This window comes from Phoca vitulina, unplaced genomic scaffold (assembly GCF_004348235.1).
Source record: "Phoca vitulina isolate PV1807 unplaced genomic scaffold, GSC_HSeal_1.0 scaffold33, whole genome shotgun sequence".
NCBI classification, from domain to species: domain Eukaryota; kingdom Metazoa; phylum Chordata; class Mammalia; order Carnivora; family Phocidae; genus Phoca; species Phoca vitulina.
Window position 1 is genome coordinate 19,572,555 of NW_022589736.1, and position 25,997 is coordinate 19,598,551.

Here is a 25,997-nt window from a genome sequence, read left to right on the forward strand (position 1 = left end):
TTCTTTTTTTATTTTATTAAAACCCTGGCCTATCGAAATATGGAACACAAAGTGGGCTGCAGGGAAGGGAATCAGCCAACCAAGTGACAGGACTTTTTTGGTGAAAAAGGGTGAAATCTAGCATAAATATCCAACTAGTGCAAAACAGGTTCTCTGACTCGCCATCTCAAAACCCAGGATGGTTCAAACCAGAATAATAATGCAGACCATCTCGTGCAACCAAGAGCTACTGGGAAACCAAACTAGAACGCTCTCTGGGCAGTGATTTGGTAGCTTCGCAGAACTTGCCCTATATTACAGTTGATTCAGGAAGCGACCATGTGTCACATGAGAGACTGTTTCAGTTCAGGACACCTTTAGCTCAGGAAGCTGAGAAAGGCAGAGAAAAAACTTGTCCCTGGAAGCCTTCACAAAGAATGCAGCCCTGCTGGCAACTGGATTTTAAACTATAGTTCTGGAATACATTTTTGTTCTTTTAAGCCGTTAAATCCGTGATAATTTGTTACAGCAGCAGTAGGAAATGATTACAGGACCATATGTGTTTTCCCAAACTATTAAAGATCAGTGAACTAGGGCGCCTGGGTGGCTCAGTCGTTAAGCATCTGCCTTCAGCTCAGGTCATGATCCCAGGGTCCTGGGATCGGGTCCCACATCGGGATCCCGGCTCGGCGGGGAGCCTGCTTCTCCCACTCCCTCTGCTTGCGTTCTCTCTCTCTCTCTCTCTCTCTGTCGAAAAATAAAAATAAAATCTAAAATAAATAAATAAATAAAGATCAGTGAACTAGAGAAAATCTAGCAGAGATTTTACTTGGGAGAAGCAGTCAATGTGTGGTTTTCATGGCTCTTCCGGACAGAAAAAAAAAAACTAGTTAGGTATTAAATGAATCAAGCTTTATAAATTTTAAAACCTCATTTTTCCTTACATTTTTAAGTTCAACTTTTTTTGTTTCAATTTTGCTGAGACGTAATTGACATACAGCACTGTATAAGTTTAAGGTATAGAGCATGGGACCCGACTTACATACACTGTGAAATGACTATCATGATAAGTTTAGTTAGCATCTGTCATCTCATACCGATACAAAAAAGATGGAAAAAAGGTTTTTTCTTATGATAAGAACTTTTAGGATTTACTGTCTTAGCAGCTTTCAAATATACTCTTCAGCAGTGTTAACTATAGGAATCATGCTGTCCATTCCATCCCCAGCCCTGATTTATCTTTTAACTGGAAGTTTGTACCTTTTGAACTACCTTCAGAGGTTCAATTTATAATCTCAAATTCAACTTATAAATAACTATTAAAATGTTCGTAGTTCTAAGAGTTGGTTTCAAGGAAACTATTATTTAGTCCATTATTGAACATAGTTAATTAGGGGTGCCTGGGTGGCTGTCAGTTAAGTGTCTGACTTCCTCTCAGGTCATGCTTTCAAGGTGGGATTGAGCCTCTGCTTCTCAGTTGGGCTCCGTGCTCAGCGGGGAGTCTGCTTGTCCCTCTCCCTCTGTCCCTCCTCCCACCCCTCCCACCCCCGCTCATGCTCTCTCAAGTAAATATAAATAAAATCTTTAAAAAAATCTTAAAAAATAATTAAATCATCTTAAACAATTTTAAAGTGTATCTAAAGATACATTTGAAAATTTTAAATACTTCAGATCTGACTAAACCTTCCCATGTACTTAGTTAATTCTAGTAAATCTAACAAATGTATTAAATGTAACAGATCCTTGCTTTCTTAAATATTCATCCTTAGCAAATTTTCCTATAACTTTTTAACTTAAAACCAACAAATCTAAAATCGTTTATCCATTCATGTATTTTAAGTTAGAATCATAAGTTAGCGTGTTAGATTCTTTAATATGACAAATCTTAAATATTACACATATTCTACATACTAAGTAGGCACAGGATATTCTTAAACCTCACACAAAAGCGTTATACTATGGGTTTGACTTAACCTCCGTATATTGATTCTTGGTTTAAAAGACCCTTCTTTATTTAAAAAGGACCCTTCCCGCTGAGAAAACAATTGTATAGTCCTAAGCAAAGTTGACTTCTCATGTTAGGGGCTGAGATTTTTAAGGAGATTTTGTGACTTGGTGCCGTAGTTACCGAAGAGGATTCTTCTGGCGCAGAAACAAATATAACATGAATTCTGTGATAGAGAATCCATGCCTTCCGAATGAGGTTGGTTATTCTGTTCTTTCTTTCTCCTTCATCACCTTACTTTTTTGGTAGATGACTTGAAGTATATAACTTGAAGTCAGGAAACTTTATACTTGATAGCAATTGTCTAGTCTATTTATTGCTTGATTCTATTCTGAATTATTTTCGTGTTCTATTTAAATTACAGCTGATTGAATTCTGCCCATTTAAAAAGAAACAGGATTACTTCTGGCACTGGATCCAGTTGCTGAGCCGACGAGAAATGGGAAGCCAATAGACAGTTACTGGGGAATTGGTAGATAGATGAGATGTAGCCACAGTTTTTAAGAATGTGCTTGAGAGGATCAGATAACTAATTGTCATGAGTTAAAATAACATATACCATTTTGAGCATTCCACATGCCACGCCCTTTGCTAACCGCTGTATTAGCTCATTTTGCTACAACCACCTTATGAAGGCAAAAGTATTTATTCCTATTGCACAGTTAGGAAGCGGACTCTGGGAGGTAAAGTGATCTGCCCAAAGTCACAAGGTTAGTAAGCCAGGATTCAAAACAGGTGTCTGTCATTTTAAAGTTGTTGTTGTTGTTGTTGTTTTTTAAGTTTTTTCCATTCATTTGAGACACAGAGATACAGAGAGAGAGAGAAAGCATGAGCAGGGAGAGAGGCAGAGGGAGAGGGAGAAGCAGGCTCCCCGGCTGAGCCAGGAGCCCGACGCGGGGCTCGATCCCAGGACCCTGGGATCATGACCCGAGCCGAAGGCAGACGCTTAACCATCTGAGCCACCCAGGCGCCCTTCATTCTAAAGTTGTTAACTATCATGGAGAAAGTTCTAGAAGCTTTTCATACTGGCTTCCTTTTCTCCTAATAACAGAATGAAAGGGACATGGAAAAGTTCCCTACAAGTACGCTTTGCCCGCTAAGGAAGCCCAGGCATAATGGAAGTCCCTTGGCTAGAGTTTGGATTCTGAACAGAGATCCTGTGCTCAGAAGAGGCAGACAGGGCTGGGAGAAGGATTCTCATTCTCGGGGTAATCTTAACTATATGCCTGATGGAACGAAATAAAGACTCTCTAAATCCCTCTGCTTAGAAACGAAACAAGTAAAAGTAAAGAAAAACAGTGGTTCTTTTTTGAAACCTGTTCTTTTCTGTTCCTTCCTTCTTCATTGGCATTATAATTTCCTTGTTTTTGTGAATTTGCAACTTACATAAAGTCCATAAAATGATGGTACAACTTAATAAATAAGGTGAACATACGTCCCCACTACTGGTCATTGTCTTCTCAGTCTCTGCAGTGTTCCTCCCTGAAAATGGCCACCTTCATTGGGTTATGGCCACCACTCTCATTGAACGTATTCAAGACCATCTTCTGCCTCCAAACGGTGGGCCTGGGGCTGTGACTGATTCTCCCCAAAAGAACCCACAGAGCTCCTCAGAGAAGGGTTTACACATTATTGCGATAAGGAGAAATCTGTTGGGGAAAAAGCTTTCGTCTCTCATCTGTGTCTTTTATTTCCTGGATCCTGTGGTATAGAGATTGTTCCGATATAAGCTAATAAGGAAAAACAGAGAGAATCAGAACACAGCACTGATAAATTTTACTGAATGAAATTTTACTTTAATGAAATCCTCAGCAGCTGTGGATATTAATGCCAATGACACATAATTTCCAGGGACACCAGTGGATTCCCCCTCTGTGGATAGAGCCCTGAATTTCTAGTGAGTCTCCCTTGGTGATCTCTTCCACTAAGAGACAGATTTTGATGCACTTTCTTGCTGGAGAAACTGGATACCCCTGCTTTTTAAGGGGGAAGAGCAATCTATATGCTGATGAAGGTGAGAATAAAAAGGTTTTATGCTCCAGATTCAAGAAAAAGAGACTGTCCTTTTGCTGTAATCCCACAGGTCAGCACGAAACTCAAACCAACCCTAGTCAATCATTGATAGCCTCACATCGGTACATATGACTTTGACAGTCAGTTAGTGATGGCTCAGTGCTTTGGAAAGTCAGCCAATCAATAAGCAGCCAATCAATAACATGCTTCCACGTTGGGGGAATTTGATAAAGAGTCTGAAATTCTCCCAATCTCTGAATTCCATCCAGACTGTATATAAGATCACCTTGTGCTTTGTTCATAGAGACTAATGCTTAGCATAGTGGTTCCCAGTGCATAGTGTCGGCATCACCTAGGAACCTGTTAGGAACACAGACCCATCAAATTAGAAACTTTGGAGATTGGGGCCCAGTAATCTGTGTGTCAATAAGCTCTTCAGGTGATGCTAAGGCATGTTAAGAAAACCACTGGCTTATAAGTCAGATTCTTCCTTGCTTTGAAAGAAAGATCTGTTTCAGACTGATGACCTCTTCCTTCATCAAAGTGAGACTGTTACTATTTCTGTAGGAAAGGCTGAGAGAGTAGATGGAGGGGAAAGGGTGGGGCTCATCTTACCATGGATGGAAGTGAACCCCGGAAAGGGAAAAGAAGGGTTGCTTTGGCTTAACATTGATTGGGAATTCCTGTTGAAAACATGAGATTAGCCACCACAATACAAGCTTGCTAGAGTCACTACAGGAAAGAGAGTTAGGTTGGCCGACTCCCATCTAAGAGCCTGGAAAAGTACAATGTCTAGGCTTTGAGGCGACTCTGTATCTCCAGGCTAGTGGTGAGTGTGAACGAGACGTAAACCAGGGTATACCCTGAGAGTCGGTAAAATACCCTGAGACTGTGAATACCCCGAGAGTGGGTGAAAGCCTTGTGTATTCCCAGCAAGCAGGTATGATGGAAGGCGAATCTAACCATTGCCAGAAGTAGCCCTTTTCTTTTCTTCCTTCCTTCCTTCCTTTTTTTTTTAAAGAGAGAGAAAGAGAGGGTGCATGCTCTCGAGTTTGAGGGGGTCGGAAGGGAGAATGAGAGAAAGAATCTTAAGGAGGCTCTGCCCCCAGCACGGAGCCCAACTTGGGGCTGGATCTCACATCCGAGATCATGACCTGAGCCAAAAATCAAGAGTCCCATGCTTAACCAACTGAGTCACCCAGGCACCCCACCCTTTTCTTTTTTTCTTTAGTAGATTTGTCATTGTCTGAGGTTTATTGAAAATATTACAAGCACAGCAGAAATATTCAAACAACTCCATGTGGTCTTTTAAAATTCATCCCAACTGTAGGCTGAGTGACCTGCAGGTTGGATCCACTGCCGAAGCCCAAGAGCTTCAGCAGTTCCTTAGGGTCACCATCTATTGCAGTGATCTCCTGATCCAGGGCTTAGACCCTAGGACCATAATTCTCTCTCCTCGTCCTGCAGCTGGTTGGAGCTACCTCTCATAGGTATCTCTGAATCTGCTCCATCAGATGTGTGGCATAGCCTGCTGTCCGGTGGCGGAGCTTCTTGCTGGGAATAATGGTGATCTCCTCACACATGTGCTTGTTGGTGTGGAAGCTGTTGTCCAGGCGCACGTAGTACTTCTCCATGATGACCCAGGCTACCGCCTTCATAGTTTTGGTGCGAGTGCGGCCCACGTTGGCAGTTCCCTGATAAAAAAAAGCTGTAGTAGATTTTTTTTAAAGAGTAGTTTTAGGTTCACAGCAAAATGGAGTAGAAGGTACAGAGATTTCCCATACGCCCCTTGCCCCGTACATATGCACAGCCTTCCCCACCATCAGTAGCCTGCACTAGAGTGGTACATTCTCTACAGTTAATGAACTTATATTGATATATCATTATCATTCAAAGTCCATGGTTTATTTTAGGGTTCACTCTCGGTTGTTGTACATTCTAAGAGTTTTGACAAAAATATAATGACATGTACCCACCAGTATAGTATCCTACAGGAGAGTTTCCCTAGCCTAAAAATCCTCCCTGCTCCACCTATTCATCCCTCCTCTTCCGTTCAGGCTGCTATAAAGAAATGCCATAGACTGGGTCACCTGAACCACAGATATTTAATTCTCACAGTTGTAGAGGCAGGAAGTCCAGGACTAAGGCCCTGGCAGATTTGGTATCTATTGAGGACCCGCTTCCTAGTTCAGAGACGGCATGTTCTCCCTGTGTCCTTACGTGGTAGAAGGGGTGCAGGAGCTCTCTGGGGTTCATAATGGGCATAAATCCCATTCCTGAGGGCTCCACCTTCATGACCTAATCACCTCCCAAAGACCCCACCTCCTTATACCATTGCGTATGATTTGGGGGGGGGAGCAGAGTCTGTATCACTATCTGTTTTCTCTCTTCTAGGACTGACGTATGGTAGCATGGGCAGTGTACTGCCCAACTCCAGGAGACACTGCCGACACAGACCACAGTCCCGTGGGACTGGTCTTCTGCCATGACACTGCTGTACAACAAGCTATTGTCACAGGTGGTCTCTTAATTGGTCTTGTGCTCAGTCCATTCTTGGCTCCTTTCTCTCTGTCACTCATGGATCCAGAGCAATCTTTCAAAAGCACAAATCAGATTAATTCTCCCTTCTTGAAACTCTTAGTAGCTTGCTCATTGTCTGTCATCTGTCTCCAGATGACGAGACCCCAAGCAGCACCTGCACGCTCAGCCATACCCTTTTCCCACTAATCTTTTAGTTCCACAAGAGCATCGGGCCTCCTCCCATTCCGGAGCCTTTGCCTGGGCTGTTTACCCTCCTGGGAATGCTCTTTCTTTCTGCTTTGCTTATCCTTTGGATCTCTGTTTAAAAATAACTTCTTTAGAGAAGTCATACCTGATCTCTTGAGTAGACCAAGTCCCGCTTCCAGTAAACTCTTTCTTAGTCCCCTGTATTTTTATAATTTTATATGATTGATTAATGTTTCATCCCCAGCAGACTATTAGCTCGTAGAGAGCAGGGACTGTGTCTCTTTCATGTGGCATTCCCCCTCAGTGCCTATCACAATGCTTAGCCCATAGTAGGCATGTATTAAATACTTGTTGAATGAATAGATAAATGAACTGAAAAAAACCCCACAAAACTGGACTTAGATTGGGCAACGTGGGTGTTAGTGAAAGCACCAATAACCAATGTGTGATGTTGAACAGAGTATAGAATCTTTGTTGACCTCAGTTTCTTCCACTGGAGATGAAGAGATTGAAGATTATCTTACTGTCCTCTTTAGTTGTGAAGCTCTTTGATTATATGGATGGCCATCTGTTCCCGATTTTTTAAAGAAGTATATATTAGGTTGTAGTATACTCTGAAAAGCAAATACTTTGTACCTGTAAAATGCCACATTGCAATTTATAATACTGCTTAATGCTGGGTATATATATTAGGACGGGTAATTTAGAAAATTTTAAAATGTGGGACGGAAAATTTCAGTGGAAACCATCACAAAAAAGCTTCAGTTTAAGCTGACACATCAACAGGCCAGGACCATGTTCTTAGAGACGTACCCAAGGTGGGGCTCTGCATTTGCAGGTGGCCAAGGCCTTGGAGGCCAGCTGGGGCCAAGCGAATTTGGCAAGGTGTACATCTCAATTTGATACATACCTAATTCACAGTTTTTTTTTTTTTTAATTTAAGATTTTATTTATTTGAGAAAGAGAGAGAGAGTGAGAGAAAGAACACGAGTGGGGGGGTGCGTGGCAGAGGCAGAGGGAGAAGCAGGCTCCCCACGGAGCAGGGAGCCCGATGCGGGACTCTATCCCAGGACCCTGGGATCATGACCTGAGCCGAAGGCAGACGCTTAACTGACTGAGCCACCCAGGCGCCCCCCTAATCTACAGTTCTTTAAAAACAAGTTTTTTTTCCTGTGTGGTGAAATCTGATAGTGTCGTAGAGAAAAAGAAACAATCTCTTTCACAATTCGCCCCCCACCACCCTTCTTTTAAACAGAGTATCTGTATATTTTAAACTTCAGGAGCCATTAAGATTTAAAATATTTTCTAGGCATTTAGTATGTGTCCTCTAGATGGCAGAACAGGATTTCATTTTGCACTGTTGACGCCTCTTGGTCATTTAATTGAAGGTTTCTATTGCAGAAAAGGTCTTAGTGATTTTGTAACTGAAAGACTCAATATATGTCTAAAAATGTCTTTTGTACAGATAACAAGTTGACCAATCCAAAGTCACAGGAAGAAGGAGCAAGGTGCATTAGTAGAAAATCTGAACAGTGATTTTTTTTTTTTTAAATCCAGAATGTTTGTTCTTAAGCTATTAAGTTATTTTGAATAAATTCCTTATTATTTTGCCAAAATGTAGATCCTGCTAGACTAGCTTTAATGGACAGATAAGACTTGTTGTTAATTTACCTTTATTGTTGCTACTTAATAAATGTTGCTGGAGTCCCTGAAAACTATTCTCTTATGTAGGTTAAAAATGCTGTTACATTTGCCCTTATGCTACCAATTTGCTTACTAACATATTTTTTTCCCAAAGAAATTTCAACAACAAACTTTAGAATAGACTTACCTTAGTTTTTAGGAATTTTGGATTGGTCACGTCTGAAAGATGAGGTTTACATTAGCCCCATAAGCAATCATTTATAAGAGTTTATGATATTATGAAATGTCATCTCTGAATACAATTGCCATGGGGGATCTATTAGCTTTCTTCCATCTGTTAATAACTGATTCCTACCAGGGAATACATTTTCCATAGAGCAGACATTCAGTAAATATTTATGAATTTGAATGGACTTGAATACAGGTTACCTTCAAAGCTTGGATATGAAACATCTCAAGAGATGTACTCGAGAGTTGAAGTTTAATCTTTCGAAGAGGGATCACGTTTCTCCCACAAAAAGCTTGGATTTCATGTTTCCAAAATGAAGACCACCCTATCCACTAATATGGAGAAAGTAATAAAGACCAATACCTGGATTTTAGGTTTGCTTCTATTGAGGTCCAATGTCTATATGTTTTGTTTCAGGTAGCAGACAAAAGTGATAGAGTCTGTGCTTTCTCAGTCTCTGATCATTTTGCCTATGACTGATGAATCCAAGCAACAAAGACAAATAACCATTGTCTGGAGGATGGGCAGCTGTGACTTCTAAGAGAGACTTGCTGAAGATTCTGAGGCCAAGTCTGCATGCGGAAGGAAAGACACTGTGATTGATGAGCCTTTTCTGTCAGGTGGAAGGACAGGGAAGAGGGGCAAGCACACCAGGAATTTGTCTTCTCCTCTGGGTTCTGGCTGTGATGTCAGAGGGATCTCAGGATCATTTCTTCAAGGGAATTCAGTGATATATGGTTTTTGTACTATAGGATTAGAGTAGTTCCACTAAGAGGGCTTTTCAGGGATGCCTTTCAGGAAGCTTTGCCAGACTTTCTCCACTTACATATCTCTGTTCGTGTTTTGTTTTCTTGGTTGGGCATGCGTTGGAAGGCATTATTAGCTGAGAAAAACTAGTTTATCACACATTTTAAGAAGCAATAGTACCGATTCCTTTCAATTTAGGCATTTGTTCATTCATTTCAACTACAGATACTTCTGTAAAGACTATTAGGAGGCAGGCACTTTGTTATGGACGGGGTTTACAGTGCTGGGAGAAGAATGTTCTCGCCATCCTGGGGGTTCTTTTAGAGTTGAGTGCCTTTAAAATTACTTTATTGGAAGGATCTTCTAAGTCCAGTTGACTCCTAGAATGTGCCATCTGGTATCCTAGGTGTTGTGGATGGAACAGTGACTAAAACACTAAAGCACAGTTCCTACTTTCATGAAACTTTCAGTTAAATATACAGTATAATGTCAGTGAAGCATGTTATAAAGGAAAGCAGAAGAAGGTTAATAGGAAGGGAAAGGCTGGTCAGGGAAGTTCTCTATGTGTGTATATATATATATATATATATATATATATATTTTTAACTTGAAGCAGAGCTATGAATGAAGACCTTTGTGAAGACCCATGGGAAGAGAGAAGAGGCAACCAGAGGAAAGGTCATGAGGCTCACACCCGGTGAGCACATCGCCCACTGAGGAGGCCATGGGATTCAACCAGTGGGAAGGGATAATACGGAAGGGGTGGGATAACAAATTAGAGATGTAGCCAGATACAGCACCATAGTAAGGACTTTAGCTTTTATTCCAAGCTTTTTGGGAGACATTGGAGGGTTGTGAACAGAGCAATGCTACAAGCTCAATTCATGTTAAAATATTCACACCGATAGAGTGTAGGCCAAGGAGAGAACGAGATTAGGCATGAAGACCAGAAAATAAAACTCTATTGTAAAGAGTGATAAAGATTATTATAAAACAATATATTTTGTTGTTATACTTTCTATGCAACTATATATATTATTATCAAAATTCTCAGAGATTAAAACTTTATGTATTTTAAAAGAAATTCTAAGCTAGTTAGCCCTTGTATTGTTTAATACAATATAGCTCAAATATCTATATATCATATAACATCTTAGAATTTAGAAAACATATAAAAAGCAGTGATTTCTGAATTTAGATATTAAGAGACACATAAGAAACATCCAGGCCCTGTTTACCAGACTTTGCACAAATACCAATGATGCTCAGTTTGAGATTACTGGTGACAAACAAACATGTCTAGGCTTCATCAAAACCTATATTAGGGGATCTGAAGGTCCAAGCAGTTTGGATGGCAGTTCCAAGAATATATAGAGTATTAAGAAAGAATAATAATTATTATTATTACAAACCCAAATATGAATATATTAATAGGATTATTTGACCTTCAACCTGGAAATAAAGAAAAGATTTCCTCATAGGAATATTTGAGAAGGTTAAGGCGGGAGGGTGATTAGTGTTGTTTGCAAACATTTCTGGTTTTCCCCCACTCTAGGCATGTGAAAAAATTGAACTTCCTGACTCCTCATGGATGGGAAGCCATGTAAGTCCATTTCAATTCTCCAAAGATACTTTAATTGACAGAGAAGTATCAGATGGAATTTTAAAAACTAGCTAGTCCTATAAAGGATTAACTAGGAAAGTATACCCAACATAACTAAAGTAGTACTTGATAGCTGAGGAAAGGACTTCGTCCTTTTTAGATGGTTGTACAACTTGAATCTACTATAATTTTCATAAATTGATTGTTCACAATTTCCATCATCTATAGGCCATCTTCACCATCATGGCCTGAGAAGTATACCAAAGCCAGGGTTCTAAATCTTATCTGATTTATAACACTAAAGTAACCCTATCGATCTAAACTTGAGAAGAAAATAAGAAACAAAACAGTTGAAAGAGGATGACCAAAAATAAGGTGTCCTGGAAGAACATCAGTGGTAAGTAGTCTCTAAGATGGCCCCCAATGATCCCAGCCTCCTAGTATTCATGTCCTTGCATGATCCCTTCCCCTTGAATGTGGGCTGCACTTGGAGACTCGCTTCTAATGAATAGAAAATGACAACTATGACTGCCACTTCTGGATTAAGTTACAAAAGATTGGCTTCCATCTTTGGCTGCTCCCTCTTGTTTTCTTGCTCACTTGGTCAAAGGGAAGCCAGCTGCCATGTTGTAAGCTGCCCTGTGGACAGGTACCTGTGTAAGGAAATGAGAAAGGCCTCCTCACAGCCAGTGAGGAACTGAGCCAGTGAGGAACCAGTGAGCCAGTGAGGGACTTGAGGCCCTCAGTCCAGCAACCTGTGAGGAACTGAATCCTGCCAATAATCACAGAAGTGTCCTTACCCCAGCCAACAGTGTGACTGCAAGGTCAGGAAAGACCTTCAGCCAGCCACATCCAAATTCCTGATTCCAGAAGCTGAGATAATAAATGTTTTCTGTCTCAAGCTGCTAACTTTTGAGGTAATTTGTTATATGGCAGTAAATAATACAATACCTTAAGTATATCCTGGAGCACAATGCCAAAGAATATAAATGCAAAGCTATGGGCTTCTGAGAGTGTATTTTAAACGTGTCTGGGCTGAATCCAGTTGCCATAAAGGAAATAGTCCTTTTAGCTAAATCATGAAGACCATGTGTCAAAAGCAGAATTACTTGTTAAGACCAAGCTATTCCTTGTTTATACTCACCCTTATCCGTGTGCAACTCTTCATTTCTCAGCTTCTCTTCCAGTTAGATTCACCACGTGGCTAGTTCTGTCCAGTGGAATGTAAAGGTAAACTGTTTTACTTCTGGTTGATTTCTTCCCCTAATATCCTGGCTCAACTTGAAACCAGAGGATGGTGAGACCCCAAGATGGAAGGGGCATGTGGCAAGAGAGAGAAATAAGTTCAATGGTATTAAGCCACTAGGATTTCAGGTTTTATTTGTTACCATGGTGTAGCCTGCCATATCCTGGCTACTATATTCAGTAATAGTTATGATGTAAAGGGCAGCATGTCCATTGAAATAACAGTTTTTAAGTATCCTGACTGGTCTATATATAGAGAGACAATATCACTTGTCTAATTTGTAGGGCAGGTTCTTTGTATATTTTCATGTTCCCCCTAGGGAGAACACTTTTCTCCTCCACCACAGTGGTTTGGTTACACAGTCTAGAGGGGACCTAGCTGCAGTCTGTGCCCTGGAAATCTGCCACCTGCATATTCCACTCCTGTCCCATTTAACCTTGATAACCAATTTACCGGTATATGAAACTTATATATTTCTGGTAGTATTTTGTGTGCTTGTTTTTCTTTTTCTTTTCATTTCTTTTCGGATATAGATACATTCTTGGATTCCTTCAGCTCTTTAGAAACTGACAAATGGCAAGAGTATATGCTTCAATAAAGAACTATCTGTTTTAATAAAGAACAATTTCTCAGTCCTTTTTTTAAAGTAATCTCGGGACACCTGGGTGGCCCCGTTGGTTAAGTGGCTGCCTTCAGCTCAGGTCATGATCCAGGGTCCTGGGATGGAGCCCCACATCGGGCTCCTTGCTCAGCGGGGAGTCTGCTTCCCCCTCTGCCTGCCACTCCCCCTGCTTGTGCTCTCTCTCTGTCTCTCTCTCTCTGACAAATAAATAAATAAAAATCTTCAAAAAAAGATAAAGTAATCTCTATGCCCAGTGTGGGGTTCCAACTCAGGGCCCTGAGATCAAAAGTCGCATGCTCTACCGATTGAGCCAGCAGGCACCCCATGATTTCTTAGCCTTGATTGGTATGGAAACAGCCCGGGCCTCTGGTTTCACTTTTATCTTTTAGGCCACCATCTATACACCATGTATCTAGACGTGGAATACTCTATGGAGACTCTGAAAGCCCTATGATATCATGTTTCCAAAAGAAACAGTTTCCTGGTGCCAATCCATGCCCACCCTATAAAAGTACATCAGAATGCTTGAATTTATTCATTTATATGTTAATCAACTAATTCAACAAATATGTATCCAGTGCCTAAAATGTGATAGGCTTCATGGTAAGTGGTAGGGACACAAAGATAAGGAAGACCTGGTCTCAGTCATCAGGGACAGTAGAGGCCACAGGAAAGAGCTATGGTGAAGAATCATTACGTAAAGAGCATTACAAAGGAGCCAGAGGGGCAATAGGTGGTAGTTTGGGGTGTGAGGGAAGGAGACCTGGGTCAAGGGGACACAGTGTCTGGGATGATCACCACAAGAGAATGACTTTTTTTGTTTTTTTGCTTTTTAAAGATTTTATTTATTTATTTTCTCAGAGAGAAAGAGGGAGGGAGAGAGAGAGAGAGAGCACAAGCAGGGGGAGCAGCAGAGGGAGAGGGAGAAGCAGACTCCCCGCTGAGCTGGGAGCCCGATTCGGGGCCTGATCCTAGGACCCTGGAATCATGACCTGAACCGAAGGCAGACTCTTAACTGACTGAGCCACCCAGGCATCCCTAGAGTGACGCTTAAGTTGAAATCAAATGGTAAGCGGGAGGTGGTGGGGAAGGGTGTGGAGAATGTGCTGCACGGAGGGAACAGACAAGGTGAAGGCTCTGAGGTGAGGAAAAAAAAAAAATGGATGAATTCGTTGTAGGAACTGAAATCAGACCAGTGTGGCTGGAGGTAGGTGGGTCTTTCAGGGCCTAACCTTGATAACACATCATATAGTCAGAGAAACTTTGCAGAAGGATGGATTCCCTAACTAAAGATTTCCATATTCAACAGGGAAAATAAGAAAAATTTTTTCCTTTCAGATTCTTTCTTCCATATTGTCCATGTTCTGTAAAATGAACTTGACCGAATGCATTATTTTCATTTTTTTTTTTTCAAGTTTCACTGATGGTTGAGCTTAGGGTACTTGGTTCGAGCCAAGTACATTCCTGGCCATTTTATTTTTTCAGAATCATCTGTGACATATTAACATATTGGGGAAGCTGAGAGGTTAAAGGCTGAAGCTTTAAACCGGTTGTAGAATAAATTCTGTGGTAAAGATGATGTTACATTTACAGTACAAATGTTAATCAAAGGATTCATCCAAAATCCTTGTAAAAAAAAAATACTGCTATAAAGTTGTGTGGGCGTCTACCCTCCGACCCTGGAAACTCTCATGCTCAAACTTTAGCCAAAACACGGTCTTTGATTTTTCCTGATTGTATCCCAGAAAATGTGAGCTACCAAGATGTTCTATTATTCTGTCTGCACCAGGTGATTATGTTTGCCAGAGGCTTGGAAATGAATCGTTGGCCTGGTCTAGGAAGGATCTCTTTAAAAGCAAACCATAGAATAATATTAGAGTGTATTGTTTGATGACCATCAGTGGGGGGCAAGGCCGTGTGCCCCGAAACAAGGAGACTGCCAGTGCCATCAGCCTGAGTCCCAGGTGCTGGGCGATTCGTGAAATGACACCACTCCCTCCCCACCCCCTCATCTACATGTGGTGGCAGAACATCTGTGTCAGCAGCTCATTTATCAGCAACCAGCACCATTCGCACTGATAATGTCTGCAATTAGAGCCTATTAGTCCTGATTGAAAGTGAGGGATCAAAGGTGTTATGTAATTTGAGAGAGGAGAAACAACATCTGGAGTCCTGTCATCTTGGTGGGAGAGACGGGAATGAAATTCCGGGGAAGAGTAAATGCGAGCTTCTGTAAACAACAAGTTGTGGGGTGATTTCTTCAGGGATTGAGTTCCACGTAACTTTAGAGCTGCTTAACCGTACTAGCTAGCATGTACTGAGTGCCGCAAGGATTGGGCTCAATGTTGACGTATGTGAACTCGCCCAAAGCTCACCACAGCCCTATGAGAGGGATATTATCATTGTCCCTTTACCTTTGGAGGTCCACAAACAGGGAGGGACTGCAGAAGTCAAGCACGCATACAGTGCCCAAGGATGGACCTGACGCCAGCCCTGCTGAGGTGCATGATGCTGGCCGTTAGTCCTGGTGTCTAGTTTCTCCCCCTCATCTCTGTGCTACACCACATTTCCAGCTCACCAACAGCAACACCGGGAATGAAGGACCCTGAAAGTTTCATGAACAGTAGGAAGAAGGGCTAGCTTAATATAACAGGTCAAGGTGTTCATCCATGTGATGTATCAAGGATGAGCTGCTTGGCTATCCCCAGATATTCTCTGCTATTTGCTAACTGATGCCGGAAATTCCAAAGCCTGAAACATTAGGCTCTAATCCTGTCAGAGCATGTCCCCCCTTTCCTGTTAAAATGCAGGAAGGCTAGATCTTTAAGCTCTAAATAAGTAGTAGCATTTGTATAATATGAATGAGAGGCAAGAAATCTGGTCTTCCCAGGATATGGGCACATTGTGAGGCCACCGAATGGAAGAGACTACAGCAAGAAAGAGAGGGGGGAACACAGGGTGGTGATGAGGGACCAGAAGGCTAGCTGAGGATAAACCACAAGCTGACACCCTGCAAACCTGCACCCCCCCACTCCTGGATGGGATCTGTGTGACGTTCCTCCAGGAAGCCCCCAACTATCTTCATGTTAATGCCTTTCTAGAGTGAAAAACAACCTTAACTTGACAATGCAAGTCCACCAGTATCCTGTGAGTCTTTAACATTTGAAAATCCTTTTGAAACCTCCCTTTTCCTTACCTCCCCCAACTCCCATAGTATATAATCAGCCCCCCCTCACAATCCCGGGGCAGCAGCTCTTTCTGTCCATGGGTCATGTCCCCATGCTTTAATAAAACCACCTTTTTGCACCAAAGATGTCTCAAGAATTCTTTCTTGGCCGTCGGCTTGGGACCCCACCCCACCAAACCTCATGTATATTCCAAAACCACATAAGGTTGGAGCATTTATTTAGACTATAATGTGAGTGGTGTCCCCAGAAGTACCCAACACTGTGGTGGGCACATGCACGCGTGTGTGTGTGTGTGTGTGTGTGTGTGTAACTGAAGATGAACCGAGGACCTATTTTGCTTCTTTGTGAAATACTTCTTACAGCAGTTTCCAAGGCATTTCCTTGGTCAACTTTAAAATGTGCCCTTCTATTACACTGGGCTGAGTTTAAGGAGGTTTCTGCAACCTGAACTGACCCATTTATTTCTTAAAGTTCAAGAGACTCAACAACTTGTCCACACGACTGCAGAGAATGTATGGGACATCAATACTCGGTGTTATCCCATACTGGTTAAAAAATGAAAATTAACAAACCATCAACCTCAGTAGTTCATAAATATTTCATTAAGCTTTGATTGTAATGGGAAATTTTGAAAAATTTGCCTAATATTGAAGTTATAAAAAATTAGTCTTTTAAAAATTGTTCCTATAGGCAACCTGCTTTGAATTATTACTACGGAGTAAAAATAAGGGCTGTGTTAGGATAGAAACTGGAAGCTGCATGTGGTTTTTCTAACAAGCATTCCCAAAGGGGCCCTGGTGGCTAGGTACATGCTTTTGATTAAATTCACTGAGTTTCTTCTATTGTGGTTACAATGCCTGGGCCGGTGACCAAATGTGCTCCTTTCATGGGGATTTGTGCATTAAAAAATCACAGAAAGGTGCTCCCTGAAAATGTCATATTATATGAATGTTTTATATTTTGTGAATGCTGACCATTTTGGGTAAGGTTTTTGAACTTCAAGATAATTACACCCAGTGTACTCAGTATAGGCATCCAGGTTAGCAGGATGGAAAGTACATTGTAGTCACCCATTCCTGAAGGTTCCTTCTCCTTGTGGTATGTGTGCAATGCCCCTTTACTGAGCTTGATTTTACTGACAAGTATATATTAGAACCAAGCTGCCTGGGCTGGAGTTCTGGCTCCATCATTCCTTAACTGCTCAACTTCGGCAACGGGTTTAACCTCTGTGTCTCAGTTTGCTTCTCTGATAGAAAGAGAATGATACTGATACTTTCCTTGTCAAATTGTTGTGAAAATTAAATAAGAGAATACATATACAACGGGCTTGGAATTGTGTGGCTCATAATAAATTCTTAAGAAATATTTATTATTACTCTCGCCCTTTCCAATTTTCTTTTCTTAACCTTTCCTCCCAATCTTTCCTCCATCATTTCTTACGTCAAACATGTTCCTGACACCTTACGACATTCCCTATTTCAGCTTTGCGATTCCTTCCAACTCTGAGTTTAAGATTCTAGGATTCTTTGACATGTCAGGCATTGCAATAGGTGTGCTGGGGAGTACAGATGAAGAGATGTGGTCTCTGCTCTCAGATTACCGCCCTACAGAGGAGAGAGGACAGTTTCAGATAATCCACGCAGTAGGCAGAATGTGATACATGTTCTTACATATGTATCAAGTGCATTCCTTGATACAGGAAGAGGGAGGGAAGAAAAATTTCAGTTGGAGAATGAAATATGCTTTGGGATAGATATTCAGCCATCTTGGCCTTCGCATTTGATCTTTTTTTGAGATTTTATTTATTTATTTTAGAGAGAGAATGCAAACAGGAGGAGGGCAAGTGGGAGAGGGGTAGAGAGAATGTCAAGCAGACTCCCTGCTGAGCAGGGACCCTGGCACAGGGCTCAACACGGGGCTCCATCTCACGACCCTGAGATCATGACCCTGAGATCATGACCTGATCCGAAACTAGAGTCAGACCCTCAATAACTGAGCCATCCAGGTGCCCCTGCATTTCATCTTGAATGAGGACCTTTGAAGGTGTGGGAATAGGTGAGCAAAGGCTCAGAGGCTGGAAAGCGAAGAATGAGTCTGGAGAACTTGAGTAAGTCTATGGAACTGGAACCTAGATATCATGCCGGGCAATTGCAGCCTAGGAATTCATGATTCCTAAAGAACTAGCAGGACATGCTAAGACTGGATTTTGTTTTACTGGTAGTAAGAAGCGCTTGAAAGTTAGAAATAAGTAGGGCCAAAATCAGTCCTTATTTCTTCTTTCTTTCTGTTCTGTTCCTTCTCCTGTTCCTTCTTTCTCTTTGCTACTGATTAAAGGACTGCTTTTCATTAAAGCAATTGGTCAACCCTACCTAGCCTTTCCCTTTGCCTCATGTTAAACCTGCTATGAATCCCTCTGGAGAAGGAGTACTGTGTCTTCTGTTAAGGTGATTTTTTCTCCTCTGGGATCTTAACTTACATTTACATATTCTAAATGACAGATGCAAAGAGAACATTTTTTATAATATATATTCTAATGACTTGAGCTTCATCAGTGATTACTTTTTTTTTTAAAGATTTTATTTATTAATTTGAGAGAGAGAGAGAGAGAGCGCGCGAGCTTGAGCAAGGAGTCGTGGGGGGGGTGGTTCGAGGGAGAGAGAGAAGCAGACTCTCTGCTGAGCAGGGAGCCTGACGCAGGCCTTGATCTCAGGACCCTGAGATCATGACCTGAGCCGAAGGCAAACGCCCACCAACTGAGCCACCCAAGGGCCCCTCAGTGATTAGTTTTGAATAAAAACATTGTAGATCAAATTTGCCTTGAGTCAAACATTAATAACACAAAGTAATTAGTGGATGTTGACTTATAGCACCCTAAAATAGGCATTTTCTTTTGAAATGGTGCTCCCTTTTTGAGTACTTGCATTATAAATCTGTAATAAGCACAACTTTAAGGCAATGTATGGAAAAAATCTGTGTTCTGAACACGGAACAATGTGATTTTCTGTTGAGACTACTGTACTTCCATGTAAATTTGCTTCTTCAGTCAGTATTACAGTTTCGTGTAAGAAATATACAATTTGAGTTGCATGTTATGAGTAGGACTCTACTTAATGCCCCCAAATTTAGCTACATTCTGTTAAAGTAATAAACAAGGAGACCATTAGACCGAGGTGACTCTGACACCTTGGAGGCCTGTGTAAGCAAACTGAAACCTAAGCCAGAGTCAATGAACTTGAATTTGAGAAAACAAAACTTAAGAACAACTAATCACAGACAGCCAACTAGGTTTTCCCCAATGAAGCAGCCAATGAAGCTATAGCTAATCAAATAATTTCTTGCTTTGTTTCTGCATCTGCCCCAAAAAAGACTTCTTCTTAGCTTCTGTCCACAGAGAGTTCCTAACCACTTTCAGCTTGGTGCTACTTGATTTAAATGAATGTTTGCTCAAATAAACTCTTATAAATTTTAAGGTACCTCAGTTTCTGTGTTTTGTAAGCTCAGAAAGGAAGAACCAGCTTTCCCCCGCGCCATGTTTTTGTCTCCACAGCAAGTTACATAACCTCTCTGAGTCTGTTTCCTCATCTGTAAAGGAATAATTATAAAAGTAATTACCTCATAGAAATGTTGTGATTATTGAATTGTGTATACAAAGCTGTTTGAATATGTTTGACATGTAGCAAGTTCCATGTTTCAGTGAACGTACTATTTTATCAATAAGGATGAAGAGGCTTCCTTTACTTGGTAAATTTTCTTCGTTTACTATGCCAGGACAATCTTTTAATTTTTTTTCTTAAGTTTAATTTTATTATCTTAGAGCAGTTTTAGATTCATAGCAAAGGTGAGCAGAAGTATAGAGAGGGTCCCCAACGCCCCTTTCCCATACATGCACAGCCGCGTCCACTATCAGCATATACCACAATTGTGATATATTTGCTACAGTTGATGAACCCACAATGATGGGATTTTTAGGGCATTGAAACTACTCTATATGATACTATAATGATGGATACCTATCATTATATACTTGTCTGAACCCTTAGAATATACAACACCAAGAATGAACCCTAATGCAAACTACGCACTTTGGGTGATAGTGACGTGTTAATGTAGGTTTATCGGTTGTAACAAATGTGCCACTCTGGTGGGGGATGGTAACAGTGGGGGAGGTTGTGCATATGTAGGGGCAAGGGTATATGGGAAATCTGTGTATTTTCCTCTCAATTTTGCTATGAACCTAAAAGTGCTCTAAAAAAATAAAGTCAATTAAAAAAGAATCCTCTGAGCTCTACCTTTTCATCTTTTCCTTCTCCTCAATCTCTGGCAATCACTGATCTATTTACTATCTCCATAGTTTTGCTTTTTCCAGGCAATATGATTGGAATAATACAATCTGTATGATTTTCAGATTACCTTCTTTTACCCAGTAACATGTATTTTTGGTTCCTTCATATCTTTTCATGGCTTGATAGCTCATTTCTTCTTTTTTTTTTTTTTAAGATTTTATTTATTTATTTGACAGAGGGAGACACAGCGAGAGAGGGAACACAAGCAGAGGGAGTGGGAGAGGGAGAAGCAGGCTTCCCGCGGAGCAGGGAGCCCGATGCGGGGCTCGATCCCAGGACCCTGGGACCATGACCTGAGCAGAAGGCAGAGGCTTAACGACTGAGCCACCGAGGTGCCCCATTGATAGCTCATTTCTTTTTCTTTTTTCTTTTCTTTTCTTTATTTATTTTTAAAACATTTTATTTATTCATTTGAGAGAGAAAGCCAGAGCACGAGTGGAGGAGAGGGAGAGGGAGAAGCAGACTCCCCGCTGAGCAGGGAGCCTGACTCGGGGCTGGATAAAGACCTGAGCTGAAGGCAGACCCTTAGCCAACTGAGCCACCCAGGTGCCCCTCATTTCTTTTTAGTACTGAATAATAAATTCAATTATATGGATGTCCCACAGTTTATTAATTCAATCATTTATTAAGGACATCTTGGTTGCTTCCAAGTTTTTGGCAATTATGAATAAAGCTGCTATAAACATCCGTGTGCAGGCTTTTGTGTGGATATAAGCTTTTAATTCATTTGGGTAAATAGTAAGGGGTACAATTCTTGGATTACATTGTAAGAGTATATTTAGTTTTGGGCGCCTGGGTGGCTCAGTTGGTTAAGCGACTGCCTTCGGCTCAGGTCATGATCCTGGAGTCCCAGGATCGAGTCCCGCATTGGGCTCCCTGCTCAGCAGGGAGTCTGCTTCTCCCTCTGACCCTCCCCCCTCTCATGCTCTCTCTCTATCTCATTCTCTCTCTCAAATAAATAAAATCTTTAAAAAAAAAAGAGTATATTTAGTTTTGTTAGAAACTGTCAAATTGTCTTCCAAAGTGGGTGTACCATTTTGTACTCAAACTAGCAACGAATACAGTTCCTGTTGCTCCACATCCTTGTCAGCCTTTGGTGTTGTCAGTGTTTTGGATTTTGGTCATTCTAATAGGTATACAGTTGTGTGTCATTGTTGCTTAATTTGAAATTTCCTAATGATGTATGATGTCGAGCATTTTTTCATATGATGATTTGCCATCTACATATCTTCTTCGGTAAGGTGTCGAGTTCCTTTGCGCATTTTTAAATTGGTTTGTTTGTTTTCTTATTGTTGAGTTTTAAGGGTTCTTTGTATATTTTGGATAGCAGTCGTTTATCAAAAATGTCTTGCAAATATTTCTCTCAGTCTGTGTCTTGTCTTGTCATTCTCTTGACCTAGGTCAATAATTCAAATTTTAAAAAAATTTGAATTAGAAAACAATGTCTTAACTAGAAACTTATAACAGAGTGAGGAGAAATAACATTGGAGCAGCTAAAGATTGTGGGTTTTTTTCCCCCCCACTGTAAAATACTAAGTGGCTAGATTGTTTTTCTAGTCTTTTAAAGAACATTTTCATTTTAAAATAATTTCAGATGCACAGAATTGCAAAATTAGCACAGGGAATTCTCTTTTTACTGTTCTCCTTGCTTCCCTTAATGTTAATGTCTTACATAACCATGGTACACGATTACAACTAAGAAATTAATGTGGGAACAACACTCCTAGCTAAACTACAGGCTATTAGGATTTGATCAGCTTTCCACTAACGTCCTTCTTCTATTCTAGGATCCAACACAGCGTATCATGTTGTATTTAGTTGTCATGTCTCCTAGGTTTTCTTTACTCTTTTGTGGTTTCTCTGTCTCTCCTTGTTTTTCAAGACTCTAACACTTTTGAAGAGTACCAGGTGAATATTTTGTAGAGTATCTTTCAATTTGTGTCTGTCTGATGATATTTCATGATTAATTGGACTGGAATTATGGAGTTCTGGGAAGAATACCACAGAAGTAACTTGCCTTTCTCATCCTGACATATTAATGGGTACATGACATCAACGTGACTCACACTGATGGTGTTAACCTTGATCATTTGGCTAAGGTGGTATCTGCCAGGTTTCTCTCCTGTAAAGTTATAATTTTTCCCATTCCATGTTCTATTCATTAGAAGCCAGTCACTAAATCCAGACCATACTCAAAAAAGGATAATTAGGCTCCACCTCCCAAAACCACAGTAATTAATAGACACCACAATAATTACTAAATATTATGGGTGATACTTTGAGGCTATGCTAATATCCTATTTCTCTTTAAAGTTCTGACCACTAATTTAAGCATCCATCAGTGGAATTTCCCTGTGGCAATAATAACTACTGTAAAATTCTAATGATTTTCTATTTCTCTCATTTTTTTCTTTTTTAAAAGATTTTATTTATTTATTTGAGAGAGAGAGAGAGAGCACGCACAAGCAGGGGGAGCAGCAGAGGGAGAGGGAGAAGCAGGCTCCCCACTGAGCAGGGAGCCCGATGCGGGGCTCAATCCCAGGACCCTGAGATCATGACCTGAGCCGAAAGCAGACACTTAACCGACCTGGCCACCAGGGCACCCCAGGATTTCTCTTATTAGCCCACCCTAAGACACTTTTGCTTATTAAGGCAGGCACAGCTTCAGAGGTATGGGAAAGGATTTCCTCCAGACCAAAATATAATTCTCACTTGACCAATGGTACCTGACATCACCTCTGTGTGGGTGGAAGAAAACCCTTTATTCCAAGCATCATCTAAAATGCACACAACCTGCCCCACATTGACCCCCTTTTTTGTTTCACCAACTAGCTCAGACCTGCACTTTGACATCCTGATTAGGACCAACTCTGCCATCTGTTTGCGCGGTCTTCTCAGCTGCTCCTGGGGGGACCGGTAACATTCCCCCCTCCTACTAGGAGCCCTGTTTGACTTGACTGTGAGAATAGCCGCTGTTGAGCCAGGCCTGGCTTCCCTGCCTGGCTGGTCTTCTTTGCCACAAAACCAATGCCAAGCCTGGCTCCGAAAGGCTGGGCCTGTGACAGTCGACAGTCACAAACGTGGGTTGAGAGTTAAAACTGAGCATAGAGAAAACCAGATCCTGGTGGAGTCAGCAAATTAGCATATTCCCCTGAGTCAGTTTCACTTAAACTAATTAAGTTTCCTTTTGCTCACCACCCTTTGTTGAATTTTCTCAAGCTTTTTATGACTCAATGAAACACAAGCTTGTGGATTTCTTCGTATGTTGCTTAATAGATCAGCATGTCAGCAAATAACTTCTTTGCAGGGAGTTGGTGAAATGCAGGAGTGACTGACAATTGCTCAATGCCTAGAAAAAACACATCACCAGATAGGGCAGGTGGGAAAGGAGTGCAGTACAGAGACATGAAAGCTTAATCTGCAATTCTAGGTTTTAATGCACAGTGGATTAATATAAAAATGGAGAGTGTTCCTATTGATTTCTGAGAAAAAAAATATATCAGGCTATTCCTTTTATGTGGTTTATTCATTAAGCATTGACAAAGACACCATTTTGCCATACTTTGGCTTTTCTTATCTGTCATCAGAGACAGAAATTGATTTTTTTTTTTTTTTTATTTGGGCCTGTCAAATCTGAATGTTGAAAATAGCTAGCAAATTAGCTAAAAAATTCACAGTGCTGAATGTGTGCCTTTTGCTGTTTGGCATAGTAAGAGTTGAGATTTTAGAAAGAGGCTCTGTGGATAAGGCCTAGGTAAGAGGAAGAAGTCATTAAAGTTACAAAGCCTTAGCACTTTTACAGAAAATTGAACTTTAGGGAAGAAAAATCTGGTGGTATTTGTTATAGGGTTGATTGTTCCTAGCTGGTCTATGTTCAAATATTGAGCATTTTCCATGTGTGGGAATGATAGTGATGGCAATGGCAATCCATAAGGTACGTTTCCATGTGGGACTCACATAGGGCTTTAGTGATAGGATTTGTGCAGAGCCTGAGAGCCTGCCTGCATCACTCTGCTTCTAGAGCATTCAGCGATGTCTGCAGTTTCTCCCATTAGAATGACATTTATATTTTTGCATCATCATTTGGATTTCTGACTGCCCCTGTTATCAGGACAGAGAAATATCTTAAACATTAATAGCTGTCAATACTCTAGATTAATTGCTTCCCTCCCCACAGTGAGAAAAACCCACTAAAATAGAATGCGTGTGCACTGGGTAGTGGACAGTGATTAAAAAGATGGGAATAGTTCTGCTGAAGGTGGAAGGAGGGCCAAAAATAAATATGCTGAACATTCCAGAGCAAGAGCACATGCTGTGGCTCTGGAAGATTCAGATATTCAGGGGGTGATGAATGAAAAATAGGTCTTTGGATCATATCAACACATTTTTGCATTTTTCTTTTATTTTTTTGTTAACCACTTGCCATACTTGGTGTCTCTTCTGTTTAAAATGCAATTTAATAAAAAGGGGGCACCTGCATGGCTCAGTTGGTTAAGCATCCAACTCTTGATTTTGGCTCAGGTTGTGATCTCAGGGTCCTGAGATCGAGCCCCTAATTGGGCTCTGTGCTGGGTGTGGAGACTGCTTAAGATTCTCTCCCTCTCCTCTGCCCACTCCCCTCAACTCCCCTGCTAGGACATGCTCTCTAAATAAATAAATAAATAAATAAATAAATAAATAAATAAAATGCAATTAATATGATTGAAAGCATAGTGATAGCAGGAGAAACCATTTTACCCAGACACAGATTCCTGTTCTGCACAAATTCCAGGCGATTCCAAGAATTGTATCCAATTCTATAATATTGTAAGCACTATCCTGTTATTTAAAAAACTTCAAAGCCATAGTCAAAACACAGCTAAAATATCCTATTACGTATGTTTTCTTTCAAAGGAATCAACTGATAAAACCGGAAACAGCCATTAACTTTAGGTAATCATCTGTGTCTGAGAGTTCAATGCTCCAAGAACTACAAAGAACATTTGCTGACAAGGTCATGCAAAAGGTTCCCTGTTTTGATTTGACATTCAGAAACATTCCATTAGACAATGGCACCAACCTGAGTTTTTTGGTTTTTTTTTTAAGATTTTATTTATTTGACAGAGACAGAAATAGCAAGAGCAAGAGCACAAGCAGGGGGAGTGGGGGAGGGAAAAGCAGACTTCCCGCCGCGGAACAGGGAGCCCAATGCGGGGCTCGATCCCAGGACCCTGGGATCATGGCCTGAGCCGAAGGCAGACGCTTAACGATCGAACCACCCAGGCGCCCTGCCAACTTGAGTTTTTATCTTTACAGTCCTTCCTCCTCATCCCCGGGGCAAGTTCCAAGACACCCCCCCCCCCCACCCCATGGATGCCTGAAACCTCAGATAGTACCCAACCCTACATATACTTTGTTTTTTTTCCTACATATACATACCTATGATAAATTTAATTTATAAATTAGGCACAGTAAGAGATGAATACCCAAACTAAGAGTAAAATAGAACAATTATAATAATATGCTGTAATAAAATATGAATGTGATCTCTCTCAAAATATCTCATGGCAGGGCACTCACCCATCTTGGAATGCTTTGAGGTGACAGAGCGCCTGCGTGGGAGTGAGGCGAGCGGTGACGCAGCATTCTGACGCAGCATTCTGACGCAGCAT

The 25,997-nt window shown here is 41.0% G+C and overlaps 1 pseudogene; it reads right to left on the minus strand.

Annotated features, from left to right (window-relative positions):
* Positions 1 to 5,283: 5,283 nt before the first annotated feature.
* Positions 5,284 to 25,997, minus strand: LOC116645408 (annotated as a pseudogene).